Source organism: Rhincodon typus, chromosome 29, assembly GCF_021869965.1.
Source record: "Rhincodon typus isolate 14 chromosome 29, sRhiTyp1.1, whole genome shotgun sequence".
NCBI lineage: Eukaryota > Metazoa > Chordata > Chondrichthyes > Orectolobiformes > Rhincodontidae > Rhincodon > Rhincodon typus.
In genome coordinates this window covers 6264951-6278233 of record NC_063360.1, presented here as the reverse complement: position 1 = coordinate 6278233, position 13283 = coordinate 6264951, and positions in this window count along the sequence as shown.

Here is a 13283-nt window from a genome sequence, read left to right as displayed (position 1 = left end):
CTGATGCTCAAGGAATTGTGGCAAATTATTGACTTGGACATAAATTTTGACTGGCAGGAGATAGGGTGTATGGATACTCAGCAAGTACATAAGAACATAAGAACTAGGAGCAGGAGTAGGCCGTTTGGCCCTTCGAGCCTGCTCCGCCATTCAATAAGATCATGGCTGATCCTTTTGTGGACTCAGATCCACTTACCCGCATTCTCACCGTATCCCTTAATTCCTTTATTGTTAAAAAAAATCTACCTTTTTTTTAAAAACATTTACTGAAGTAGCGTCAACTACTTCACTGGGCAAGGAATTCCATAGATTAACAACCCTCTGGGTGAAGAAATTCCTTCTCAGTTCAGTCCTAAATCTGCTCCCTCTAATCTTGAGGCTATGCCCTCTTGTCCTAGCTTCACCTGCCAGTGGAAACATCCTCTCTACTTTTATCTATTCCCTTCATAATTTTATATGTTTCTATAAGATGCCCCCTCAATCTTCTGAATTCCAATGAATATAATCCCAATCTACTCAGTCTCTCCTCATAAGCCAACCCCCTCAACTCCGGAATCAACCTAGTGAACCTCCTTTGAACCCCCTCCAGTGCCAATACATCCTTTCTCAAGTAAGGAGACCAAAACTGCACACAGTACTCCAGGTGTGGCCTCACCAGCACCTTGTACAGCTGCAACATAACCTCTCTGCTTTTTATTTCAATCCCTTTAGCAATGAAGGACAAAATTCCATTTGCCTTCCTAATTACTTGTTGTACCTGCAGACCTACCTTCTATGATTCATGCACAAGGACACTCAGGTCCCTCTGCATAGCAGCATGCTGGAACTTTTTACCATTCAAGTAATAATCCTTTTTACTATTACTCCTACTAAAATGTATGACTTCACATTTATTTACATTGTATTCCATCTGCCAGACCTTTGCCCACTCACTCAATGTATCTATGTTCCTCTGCAAAGTTTCACAGTCCTCTGCACAATTTGCTTTGCCAATTTGCTCTGCACAATTTGCTTTTCTTCTGAAGAAGAAGGGTCTAGGCCCGAAATGTCAGCCTTCCTGCTCCTCTGATGCTGCTTGGCCTGCTGTGTTCATCCAGCTCTACACCTTGTTATCTTGCATTTACAAAGTGCTTTTCATGACTTCATGTCCTAAAGTGTGGTTTTGCCAGATCATAATATTTTTTGAAGTGTGATTACTATTATAATAAAGGAATTTTCCTTAAAGTCCTTTAAAACAGCTGTTTGATAATGACCAGATGATTTTTGTTAATTGTTGTAGATGAAAGCATTCTCCAAGTTGCTGTTTGACACGGTGTCATGTACTTTCTTTACATGCAACCGTGAAACATTATGAGGTAGTTGTGGACATAACTCAGGTTTAAAATTCCATGATCTTCAGGAGAAACTCCTCACTTATCTATATACATTATTTATATTGTTTGCAGGGAAAATGTTGACCAGGACACCAGGAATCTTGCCTGAGAGATAGTAGGAACTGCAGATGCTGGAGAATCCGAGACAACAAGGTGCAGGGCTGAATGAACACAGCAGGCCAAGCAGCATCATAGGAGCAGAGAGGCTGACGTTTCGGGCCTAGACCCTTCCTATGATGCTGCTTGGCCTGCTGTGTTCATCCAGCCCTGCACCTTGTTGTCTAGGAATCTTGCCTGCTTTTGTTTTTGAAAAAGTACGACAGGATCTTTTGGTTTTAGTTTTGGTATCTTGTTTCAGTTTGATATCTCCTCCAGAAGATATCAAGCAATGTAGCACTTCCTCGGTGCTACCAAGTCCAGCCAGGCTATGTGCTTTCGGTGCTGCCATTCAGAGGAGGCCATGGTTTAATAGCAAGTTGAGAGGCTACAAAGGTGAGGATAAGTGTTTCAGCAGTAATTGAGCTAAGGAATTGAACAGTATTATTGAGGTGGAAAAGGGTGTTTCTAAGGATGGAATGTATGTGTTTGAAAGCTCAATTGTGATGCCGGAAGTTGCAAACAATCTTGTTTAGTCTCAGACAGTTGTCAGGGAAAGGAACGTGCAGTGATTGTAATGAGGTCAGCCAGCTAGACATCATAGAATATAAATTCCCTGATTGGGGCTGTTAATCTGATCCAAACAGGGAGCCCTGGCTGATATATAAAAGGGGTGAGTGTCAGAGACACTGACTCTGGTGCCTGACTCTGTATAAGGCAATATTATAGTCAAGGACTGTTCATATGTAAATAAAGAGGTGACTTGGTCATGGAGTCATGCAGCACAGAAACAGACCCTTCAGTCCAACCAGCCCATGCCAAACATAATCCCAAAGTAAATTTGTCCCACCTGCCTGCTCCTGGCCCATATCCCTCCAAACCTTTCCTATTCATTTACTTCTTCAAATATCTTTTAAATGTAATTCTACCCACATCCACCACTTCCTCAGGAAGTTCATTCTACTCACGAACCACCCTTCTGTGTAAAATATTTGCTCCTCACATCTTTTTTAAATCTCTCTCATCTCAAAAAAAATGCTCCCAGTGTTGAAATCCCCCATCCTAGGGAAAAGACAACTACCATTAATTCTATCTATACCCCTCATTATTTTAAAAACTTGTATAAAGTCGTGTCTCAACCTCCTATGCTCTAGTGAAAAATGTCCCAGCCTATCCAGCCATTCTTTAAAATTCAAACTTTCCATACCTGGCAACATCCTGGTAAATTTCTTCTGAACCCTGTCCAGCTTAATAATATCCTTTCTATAATTAGATGACCAGAACTGGACATAGTATTCCAGAAAAGACCTCACCAATGCCCTGTACAACCTCAACATGACTTCCCAACTCCTATACTCAAAAGACGGAGCTGGCAACGAGAGTAAAGCATGATCCTGAAGAAACTCACTCGCAACAGTCATCTTTGAATTGGGGTTAGTATTTAATACATCATGCCTTTGTTTGGGAAGCTTGATTTGTTTGACTCTGCCATTGAGACCTGGGCCCAGTATATGGAAAAAATGCATTATTTTTTCTAGGCAAACAATTTTGTGGCAGATGAAAAACAATGAGTAATTTTCCTGACAGAGTGTGAAGCTGCAGCATTTTCTGTACTAGGAGGCTAACTTTCTCTAAGGCATCAGATACGAAAACCTTTCAAGAGTTGACTTACATAGTTAGGGAATATTATGACCCCATGTCTCCTCTAATTCTGACATGCTATTGCTTTTACTCGGCAATTCAAGAATCAATCGAGGTAAATCTCTGGTTAAATGGTTATCCGGTTCTAAAGGTACTAGCACGGCCATATCAGTGATCGCAGAACGAGTTTTTTTATAAAATTTGCTCTGAATCCCCTTAACTGTGCACAAGACCTCAGCTAGACTGAGAACATATTCCAGGGAACCTTTACAGATTAAGGGTACAACTTCAGTTCCAGACTCTTCTAACAAACAACTGATTCAGTTACCAGTGAATTACAGTAAAAGGCTCAGGCCCAAGCTTGATAGGACAAAATTGGTTGAGAGAGATTCACCTAGATTGGCTCAACATTTTTCAATTAGAAAATGGCTTCCTAAGTGAAATCCTAGTGAAGTCTTCCGGGAAGTTCTAGGGACTATCAGAGGAGTCAACGTCATCTTACATGTTGACCAGGAAGCAGTTCCATGATTCTGCAAGGCCCGTCCAGTGTCATTTGCCTTATGGGCAAATCAGAAGGCCGGAAAGCGAAGGAATCATCAAAACCAGTACAGTTGTGGAATGAGCAGCATTGGTGGCATCCCAATGGAACAGTCTTAATGATGTTAAATTTTATGGTCATGCTCCCAGTCACAGCTAACAATATCAGACTTTGGATACACAAAGATCCAGATCATTTCCAAACTGAAACAACTGGCATTCATGACAAAAGCAAAGGGCCATCACAACTAGAACTGAAATCTTTTTGGACCTAGAGAGACCAGCTCACGGTAGAGGATGGTACATTGTTATGGGGAGCAACAGTGATTGTCCCAAGCAAAAGTCACCACCAAATACTGGCTGAATTCCACCAAGGCTATCCAGGGGTCTCTAAAATGAAGATGTTGGAGAGAAGTTATGTCTGGATGCAGACATAGCCACATTGGTGGGGCAGTGCCCTGAGTGACAACAAAGACAAAAATTACTGCCTGGAGTTCCCCCACGTTCATGGAAATGGCTAGTTAAATCTTGGACTCGGTTGCACATCAAATATGCAAGTCCTTTCATGGGTTCAACGATCTTAATCACTGGGACGATGATAGAAAAGCTGTGCTTATCTTTGGCAACACACGGAGTCCCAGAAGTGTTGGGCACAGATAATGGGCCATCATTTACCAGCAGGCAATTTAGTTATTTCTTAAAGTCAAAGGGGATTCGACATATTGGAACAGCTCTGGCAGAGTTGCTAATGGGTAGAAGACTCAGCACCAGGTTAACTCTGATCTTCCTGGACCTGGGGTGGAGGGTGAAATGGCATCAGGAACATCAATGCCAGACACAAGACTCTGCCAGGAAGAAAGACATTTTGATACAGGGGCCAAAGTTTGGTGTTAAAAATCATGGAAATTGCCTTGCATGGGTAAGAGGCATGGTTGGTGCAAGGCCAGGACCAGTAACGTATAACGTTCAGGTTGGTGTGAAGGTCCTGAATGAGCATGTGGACGATATGAATGCTGCAAATTCTCAAATGGTGCAGGAACAAAGCATGCCCTGCTGCTCAGAACTGTCAGAAATGCTGCAAGAATCCATGGGTTCACCCTCTCCATCAAACATTGTCCAGTCTTCTCAATCAGAGATGGACATGACAGAAGTAGCTGTCTCAATGGTTTTGCAACCGGAAGAAGAGTGTGAAATTCTACAGAGGCACTTCTGGCCCAAGAGAAGAGCTCCTGCGCATTACATGCCTCTTGTGTTGGAAGCTGAGTCGGAGGAACCTGATCTGATGCTAAACACCTCAGGAGGCTCTCCAAGAGAAGGACAGGCCTATGTCTGCAGACTTGGAGAGGGAGGGGTGTAGTGATTGTAACGAGGTCAGCCAGCTGAACATCATAGAATAGGAGTTCCCTGATTGGGGCTCTTAATCTGATCCAATCAGAAAGCCCTGGCTGACAGATAAAAAGAATGAGTACCAGAAATATTGGCACTTTGTTGCCTCACTCTGTATGAGTCCGTATTATAGTCAAGGACTCTTCATGTATAAGTAAAGAGGTGACTTGGTGATGGAATACCAATCTCTGTGGAGTTATTTCAGGATGGACTCCCAATTGGCCTTCAAAAGTAAGCATCTAATTACTTGAGTCAGTTATCTACTGCTTGTGGCCAGGTAGCCCTGCCATACATCCCATCCTGCCAAGTGGGAAATAGTCTGGGCGAAGGATGGATCTGGGATCAACACACTGGCTGGCATTGCAAAATTCCACACCTGCCTGGCTCCATGCCCATCCCTGGCAGGCCCTGAAGGTTCAACCTGAAGTTCAAACCAAGGTTTTGTCATCAAAGTCAAATTTCAAAAGGATGAGACGTCAATTGACCACAGTAAACTGAACTGAACTGTTAAGAAATAAATCTAATGGGAGAAACACACAATGAGAAGTATTTGTTAGAATCCGGGGCAAACATATCCCCCTAAAAGGCTAACGGTCCATATGTGCAGTTAAGCAACCAGAGTCAATGTATGAGGCAAGAGACAGTTTGACGTTGGAAAAAAAAGGCTTACATAAACGCAGGGAAAATCAAAATCCAGTGGATGAACAAAGCTCTAAAAAGCAACAATGGGAAACTCAAAATGGTAAGAGATGCCAAAAATATTTGAGAGAACCTGCATAGCATATGAAAGCTGACAGAAAGATTTTTAATAAATCTATTAAGAGAAAGGGCATGGTAATCAGGATGTGGAGGACATTAAAGGCAGGCACAGGTGATACTGTAATACATAATATAGAAATGGGAGACTTGTTAAATGAAGTACTTTCCTTTTCTACAGTGAAGGAGATTAAACATCCACTTTACAATGTATTATTAAAAATTTCCAATGAAGAATTCGATGCATTTCACATAGATGTAATATAGAAAATACCTTAAGTTAAGCAGATCTCCAGTGACTGATACTTTGTTTACCAGGTTATTTCAAGAAATATGTGAGAAATTTGGAAATGTATTTGTTATAACTCTAACCTAATGCATCCAACTTGTATCTTTTTCAGGGTATTATGACTCCTCTCACTGGATGTTTTAGCATCTCTGCCACTCACACACCGTATCATGCAGAGAGGGCTATTAATCAGGAACTCCCACCATGGTAAGTCAGATTTTTGCTTTCCCCCCTCCATCTCAATAACTTGGAATAGAGTGGAGGTGAGTTGCTAAAGTGTCAAGATGTGGGAAAGACACAACTGGGCATTGAGTGATGAAGTGGAGGTGGGATTGATGCTGTCGTCATAGTATAGCAAGATGAGGGGAGGCTGCAAAGGGAGAGGAAAGTAAAATTATTATCAAAGACTCCAAATCACTACAGCCACGGAATGAGGACAGTAATTTCCATAGTATCCCAGATGATGAAAAGTGTGACACAAGACTGTAGAGATATATGAGTTCCCTGATTGGGAATGTTAATCTGGTCCAATCAGGGAGCCCTGGCTTACATATCAAGAGGTAAGTGTCAGAGATACTGACACTCTGATGCCTGATTCTGTATGAGGCAGTACTCTAGTCAAGGACTGTTCATGTGTAAACAAAGGGTGACTTGGTGATGGGATACCATCCTCTGTGGAGTTATTTCAAAGACTACATACATGGTAAAGAGTCGGAGCAGCCAAATTTTTCCAGTAACCCTAAAGCACGATCATCTACCTGACAATGTAGAAGATTACCCAAGTATGTCTGAGCCATAAAAACCAAGACAAATTCAATCCAGCCAGTTACCGTAAGACACAAAAACTAGGTGCAGGAATAGGCAATTCAGCCCTTCAAACCTGGCCTGCCATTCAGTACGATCATGGTTGATCCCATCTTGACCTCAAGTCCACTTTCATACCTGCTGTACATAATCCTTCAACCCATCACTGATGAAAAATCTATCTCCTCATTCAATTTACTCAATGTCCCAGCATCAACCACTCTCTGAGGTTATGAATTCCACAGATTCATGACCCTTCAATTGAAGTAATTTCTCTTCATCTCTGCCTTAAATCTGCTATTCCTTAGTCTTAAATTATGACCTCTCATTCTAGATTGCCCTACAATAGGAAGCATCCTCTGTACATCTATTTTGTAAATCCCCTTCAACATCTTACATAACTCAATTAGATCTCCTCTCGTTTTTATAAACTCCAGAGAGTATAGGTCTAAACTACTCAATATCTCTTCATAAGGCAAGCCTCTGGAACCAATCTAGTAAACCTTCTCTGAACAGCCTCAATGCAATGACATCCCTTCTCAAGTAAGGGGACCAAAAGTTCATGCAATACTCCTGTTGCAACACTTCATTTTTTAAATATTCTGTTCTTCTAACAATAAATGCCAACACTTCATTTGCCTTCCGTATTACCTGCTGTACTTACATACTAATTCTTTACGATTCACTTTGAGAACACCCAGATCCCTCTGCACTGAAGTGCTCTGAAGTTTTTCTCCACTTAGATAATACGTTGCCTTTCTATTCCTCCAACCAAATGGATAACCTCACACTTATCCTTATTAAACTCCATCTGCCAAATTTTGGCCCGTTCACCTTGTCCATCCATATCCACTTGTAAAATTATTTCTTTATTGCAACTTATTGCCCCATCTATTTGTCTATAGTACTTTCTATCCCTGCATCCAAGACATTCATACAGATTGTAAATAGTAACCAACTCATCAGTCTACACTTAAACATCAGAAAAGTGATGGAAGATGTCACCAATAGTGCTGTCCAAGCAGCTCTTTGTCAACAAGAACTTGCTCACTGATGTTCAGTTTGGGTTGTGCCAGACCACATTACAACCTTGGTCCATATATGGACAAAAAGAGCTGAATTTCAGAGGTGAGGTCAGAATGACTGCTGTTGACATCGAGGAAGCATTGTTCTCTTTGGAGAGGAGATGGTTGAAGAAATGAATATTTGATAGAAGTGTTCAATACCATGAGGAGTCTGAAGCAGATAATGAGAAACTGGTTCCATTGTTGGAAGGATTGAAAATCAGAAGGCATGGATTTAAGGTAGTTGGTAAAAGAAGCAATGACAACATGATGAAAACTGGTTAAGATCTAGAAAGCACACCCTAAGCGTGTGGTGGAGACTGGTTCAATTGATGCATTCAAGAGGAAATTGGATTGATATTTTAAAAGTGAGTATGTTTAGCTCTATAGAGGGAAGACAAGGCAATGGTTCTAGGTGAATGCTGCTATGGAGAGTTGGCATAGACATGATGGGCCAAATGGTGTCCTTTTGTACTAGTACAATTCTATGATTTGACAAAGTGTGACAGCAGGAAGCCCTAGCAAAAGCTGTCCACTGGTTAGAGTATTACCTAGTACAAAGTATGATAATTATGGTTGTTAGACGTCAATCATCTCAACTTGAGTACTTTACTGCAGGAGTTTCTCAGGATAGTGTACCGGGCCTAACTATTTTCAGCTGCTCCATCAACAACGTTTCCTCTGTGATAAAATGAGAGTTCTGAACATCCAGGACAAAGCAGCCACTTGATTGGCATCACATCCATCACCTTAAAGATCCACTCCTTCCATCACTGACACAGTGGCAGCAATATGTACCATCTACATGATGAACCTGCATAACAACCCATTACCACTCCTTTGAAAGCACTTTCCATCTGCACATGAGAACACAATGGCCTACATATTTTCCTCCAATTCAACACTATCTTGACTCAGAACTATACCGCCATTCCTTTATAGTCCCTGGGCCAAAGATTTGGGACTCCCTCTCTCCCCATGGATGTCTCAACACCAGATGGACTGTGGCATTCAAGGTGCCTCACCATCTTCCTAAGGATAATTGGTGATGGGCAATAATTGCTGACCTCATCAACAATGCCTCATTAGTGGGTTTTTAAAAATGTAAACATTATCTGCTTCGTTGGTATCTGTGACCATTCACGTTTTCAATGGGGAATTTGTTAATGTGAGTCAGGGGGTATACACTAGGGGCCCAGTTGTGCAAAGAGTCTATTAGTGACAACAGGATATTTTGCTGGCGGTGACATGGTTAGGAGTGGGTTAGGTGAGGGTGTGCTGATATAGACAGCACCTACTGTGAGAAGAAATGTGAGGTGAGCTGGGTGGATTGGGAATAATTCAATTGGCTTTTTATTAATTCAGGAGATGTTTAACATCCTAGTATACATTTTACATACTGTTTTTTAAATGTGCGTCAGTTTCCTTCTTGATATTGTGCAACGAGTTGGTTTGAATTGCTTCTTTTGCTGTCACCCAGTGGCATCTTACAGGAACTGCACCTAGAACTTGCACAAAGAAACTGCTAATAGAGTCATAGAGATATATAGCATGGAAACAGACCCTTCAGTCCAACTTGTCCATGCTGACCAGATATCCTAAATTAATCCAGTCCCATTAGCCAGTATTTGGCCCATATCCCTTTAAACACTTTCTATTCATATACCCATCCAGATGCCTTTTAAATGTTGTAATTGTACCAGCCTCCACCACTTCCTCTGGCAGCTCATTCCATACACACACCACCCTCTGTGTGAACAAGTTGCTCTTCGATCCCTTTTAAATCATTCCCCTTTCATCTTGAAACAATGTCCTCCAGTCATAGACTACTCTACCCTGGAGTAAAGACCTTGACTATTCACCCTATCCATGCCCTTCATGATTTTATAAGCTTCTATAAGGTCACCTCTCAGCCTCCGATGCTCCGGGGAAAATAGCTCCAGTCTATTCAACCTCTCTGCATAGCTTTAACCCTCTGACTCTGGCAACATCTTTGTAAATCTTATCTGCACCTTTTCAAGTTTCACAACATCTTTCCTAAAGCAGGAAGACCAGAATTGAATGCAGTTTTCCAAAAGAGGCCTTACCAATGTCCTGTACAGCCACAACATGACCTCCCAACTCCTATACTCAATGCACTGACCAATAAAGGCAAGTGTACCAAACACTTTCTTCACTATCTTGTCTACATGTGACTCCACGCTCAAGGAACTATGAACCTGCACTAAAAGGCCTCTTTTTCGGCAACACTCCCCAGGACCTTACTATTGTGTTTCAGTCCTGCCCTGATTTGCCTTTCGAAAATGCAGCACTTCTCATTTGTCTAAATTAAACTCCATCTGCCACTCCTCGGCCCATTGGCTCATCTGATCAATGTCCTGTTGTACTCCGAGGTAACCTTCTTCACTGTCCACTACAGCTCTAATTTGTCATGTGCAAACTTGCTAACCATACCGCCTATATTCACATCCAAATTATTTATATAAATGATGAAAAGCAGTAGATCCTTGTGGCACACTGCTGTTCACAGGCCTTGAGTCTGAAAAGCAACCCTCCTCCACCACCCTCTGTCTCCTATGTTCGAGCCAGTTCTATATCCAAATGGCTAGTTCTCCTTGTATTCCATGTGATCTAACCTTGATAACCAGTCTACCATGCAGAACCTTGTCGAACACCTGACTGAAGTCCATATAGATCACATCCACTGCTCTGCCTTCATCAATCCTCTTCATTAATTCTTCAAAAAACTCAATCAGGTTCGTGAGACATGATTTTCCATGCACAAAATCATGTTGATTATCCCTAATCAATCCTTATCTTTCCAAATACTTGTAAATCCTGTACCTTAGAATCCCCTCCAATAATTTGCCCTCCACTGATATCAGGCTCACTGGTTTATAGTTTCCTGGCTTTTCCTTACCATCTTTCTTAAATTGTGGCACCACGTTAGCCAACCTCCAGTCTTCTTCCGGCACTTCACTCGTGGCAATTGATGACACAAATATCTCAGCAAGGGGCCCTGCAATCACTTCCCTAGCTTCCCACAGAGTTCTAGGGTACACCTGATCTGGTCTTGGGAATTTATCCACCTTTATGGATTTTAAGACCTCCAGCACCTCCTCCTCTGTAACATGGACACTTTTCAAGATGTCACTTTTTTATTTCCCCAAGTTCTATAGCTTCCATATCCTCCATAAACACTGATGCAAAATACTCATTTAGTAACTTAAAATATCTATTTAATGATAAAGGCCACTGTACCATAGCCTGGGCAACTCCACTCTCAATTCTTATGGGGATTTAGTCATAAGATCCTAAGTAACAGTGCAGTTTAAAGAGAAGACTAGAATTATTTTCATATGAAGTTTGAGTAGACTTGGAGTTGTGGCCAATTTTTGACGAAATAAATTCAATCCAAAGTTCCAATCAATGGGTATGAGTGACTAAATTATTTTCACAAGTATACTGCCAGATTTAGTGTTTGCCTGAAGATGTTCCCCACCTTGTTGGGAATTTATCTCTGTACTATTTGGGCTGGCAAACTGCAGGTATATAGTCTATATAAACAGGGATTGCGTTCAGCGTGTATAAGATATGCAATTAGGTAGGTCCTGACTGAAGGATTTTCAGCTATCTCATTAGTAAGATCCATAATGAAAGGACTGTTTAGTAGAAACGTGCAGTGGATTCTGATATCACTGCTCACCTTTTCGTATGAAATTCATTTGCTAGAAAACTGGAAGGGATTGAAATAGAACCATCGCTCACGACCTTATGTAAGCATTTCTCCCGCTTATGGGGCTTTAAAATTGTGTGATGGATTCCTTTGTTCCTTGATGGTCTGGCTTTAATTTTAAAGATTGCATTCCTTTTTCTTGATTTCCCTGACAGAAGAAAAAGGATTTCCATATCGACTGCACCAAATCCTTTGACATTTTACTTCAACCAGATCACACTACAACTTTCTAAACTAAATACAAGACAGACTTATGTAACCTATCCCCATAATTTGGTCTTCTAAATCCAGGCATTATTCTGGCAAGTATCTGTTGAACTGCTCCATGGCCAGTATATTCTTCCTGAGATGTGGTCCCCAAAACTGAATACGGCACCCTGGATGGAGACTAACCAAGACTCAATACAACTGAAGCATCGCTTCCATTGATTTGTAACTTTGGTCTCTATGATTATGAATGGGATTAAAGCTCCACAGAGCAGTTGGTTACTGATTTCTGTGCAGTGAGGATATCGGTGGATATCAAGCAAATTCAGGAACATGGAGCTGGAGTACAGTTCAGCCTAAATTTGCAATAGAATTGAAAAAGATATGGGATCTTTGCCTGTTACAGTATTCCTCCAGAGCTGTAGAATCGATATGACCGCTGTTCAATATATTCTGTACCTCAGCTTTGTGCCAAAATAACCTCAGATATCTTGCAGTTTTCATATGGACACTAATGCTCCCATTATTTCCATATTATTCATGAGGACAGCAGGATAGATTCGCCCCTAGGTAAAAGTATTTCACAAATAGGCCAAATACAAATGGTAGAACACTTAGGAAAATGAGGACAAAGCTAAATTTCACAAACCAACACCTATTCTCTGGCACCATTTAGGTCTCTTGCAGTAGCCAGAAGTTTATTTTAACTTTGTCACAAGAAATAAGTGGGCCAGTCTTGAATATACTTGATGACTGAGTCCCTACGGCTGTCTGAGGTAGAGAATTCAAAAATTCACAAGCTTTTTTGAGAAAGGAGGAATAAATGGGTGGCCCTTTATCTCTAAACTTTGCCCTCAAGTTCTAGAGTTCCCTGTGAGGGGAAACATTCAGTACCTGTCTCATCAAGCCCCTTCCAAATCTTTTATGTTTCAGAAAAATCACCTCTAATTGTTCTAAACTCTGAGACCAATCTGTTTAATGCTTCCTCATTCCACAATTAATATCTGAACTGCGAACACATGCATAATCCCATTTTAAATAAGGAAACCAAAACTGCACACAGTATTCAAGATAAGGTCTCACCAATGCACTGCAGACTGTTGCAACACTTATCATGATATTCCATTTTCATTGTAATAAAGCAGAGTTAACCTGGTTTTATGATAGGAAAATAAGGTTTGATAAATTTAATGCTTATTTGAGGATGTAACAAGCAGGGTTAATAAAGTGGACCTGTGGATATAGTGTCTTTGAATCCCAAACATTCCATTTGCCCTCCCAATTACTCGCTGCACCTGCATGTTAACTTGGTGTGTTGCATGTACTAGGACACCCAGATCCCTCTGTACCATGGTAATTGCTGGTGCACATTTTTTTTCTATTTGAGGAACTTT